The sequence below is a fragment of the Austrofundulus limnaeus genome, unplaced genomic scaffold (assembly GCF_001266775.1).
Source record: "Austrofundulus limnaeus strain Quisiro unplaced genomic scaffold, Austrofundulus_limnaeus-1.0 Scaffold35, whole genome shotgun sequence".
In the NCBI taxonomy this organism is placed as follows: Eukaryota; Metazoa; Chordata; class Actinopteri; order Cyprinodontiformes; family Rivulidae; genus Austrofundulus; species Austrofundulus limnaeus.
The window spans coordinates 563,242-565,370 of record NW_013952437.1 but is presented as its reverse complement, the minus strand read 5'-3'; positions in this window follow the sequence as shown (position 1 = coordinate 565,370).

Here is a 2,129-nt window from a genome sequence, read left to right as displayed (position 1 = left end):
GTGTGTGTGTGTGTGTGTGTGTGTGTGGACAACAGGACACACATGCACGCATCCAAAGGTCAGAAACGTTTGTTGTTCGTGGTGCGACTGAGGGGTGTCCTGAGAGAGGCGAAGCAATACTAAACCCCGCGCCCCCCCACCCTTTACTCCCCTTTCTCTCTCAGCCTGCCTGCTTCTTGCACACAGTTATACCTCTTTAGGCAACTGTGACGACATATCATTGTCTCAACATATCTGTTTGCACAGCATGGGTAAATCCTGGACTATCTCCTCTAAAAGCTCAAAAAAAGAGGGAGAGAAAACAAGTTGGATGCATAAAGAGCAACTAAAACCAATAAAACAACAAAATACGTTTTTTCCCTGTTCTCATCCGTTTTCATTCCCAGATCCATCCCATTTCAAAGTTGGACTAAATAAACGGCTTTATCAGGTATTACCACGGCAAGTTTAGCTTATCACCAATTATTATTATTATTGGGTTTTTTTAGAAATAACATTTATTTTAAAGACAAACATTAAAAACATAAACAGTTTAAATAAAAAACTAAACTAAAATACTAACAAACATAAATGAACAATAATAACAAAATTTCCCCACTCCTCATCTGAAATAGGCCTCTGCCAGTGTGATGGCTCGTCCTGGGATGAGCCTGATGGAGGTCGCCGGCCTCGCCTCGCAGTGGGTGGCTGCGATGGTCCTGGTGGTCCTTGGGGGCCGGGCCTGACGTGTCCAGGTTGTTCTCAGGTTCAATTTGAACACAGTCTCCGGCCCGTCCCCGAGTTGCCGAGTATAGTTGGCATGTCATCCATGCCTCCAATGGATTTACCTCCACGCATATTTGTCCCTGTGTTTCAAGCAAAGGAGGTTTCACCTCCACTGTGATCTTCATGTATATTTTGGCTTTGTCCTTGAAATTGACTTCAATACTGGCTGCCATGTTGAAAAAAATCCTTAACACCAACTATATTTAAGTTTCTTCTGCTCTGTTTGATTTGTAGGTGAGCGTACTCCAACTCTAAACACTGAATACTGTCGTGAAAATGTAGGTTTTCCACTTTGTGTGCACATTGAAAGGGCTGAGTTTTTAACATAAAAAATGTGTTGTAGTCCTTTTTTTGTTGATGACTTATCACCTAAAAGGACCAATACACATAAAAAAGGCACATTGTACTATTTGTAGCAACTACAGTACTGATGAACTGAAGATATGCATTATTTTGTAAACACTTTGAAGAGTTGTTTTAAACTAAAGATTTAAAAAAAGAAATTACTTTTACCTCAAATCAGGGATTCCTGACAAAAAAGAGAGAAATGATTTGGTTAAGTCCAAACCAATGGTATTTAAATATTAGCACATAGCTGTTTGTCTTTGCACAAGTAAGTGTTTTAGTGCTTTTGTTTGATTTTTCTTCTTTTTTTTTCTAAAACATTTTGTGTATTAAGGTGAGACAATTTTGTACTTTTTTGTGACTGTGCGTATAGTTTAGTGGAATCTATATCTGTCAGTTAAGCCTCACCTGTCAATGCTGGGATCAAAAGAGTTCAAAAATCTTTCCAGTTGCACTGGGTTTTTTTTTTTTTTCTGTAGGGGAAAAATAAAGTGATAAAGTACCAGTTTACAGGGAAACACATTCATTGAAATGTTTTTTTATCTTGTTATGATTATTATTAACAATAKATGTTCAGAAAGCTGTATTCAAATAGAAATAATGTAACATATGTACAAAAATGGGAAAACTAATTCTTTACTTGAAAAGTCTTGATATTTGCTCCTRAATGTTTTGAATTCAGTAAACACCATTTCTCTTAGTAGCAAATGCTTTAATACAAATGTAACCCCTCTAGATTTTGTATCAATACATTTTTTTTGTATTATTCTTTTTATGTTGGCCTTGACTTCATTTGATATTTTGTTTTCTAAAAACCATCATTAAACTGACTTATGCTGGCATACTGGTTTGGTTCGTTTGCTTTCCACCACACAAAGCATATATAAACATATATATATATAAAAAAAAAATTCCCTTCTCACCCTCCGCGGATGGTCTCTTTCATCCTCTGAGCTCGGGTCCTCTACCAGAGGCCTGGGAGCTTGAGGGTTCTGCGCAGTATCTTAGCTGTGCCTAGA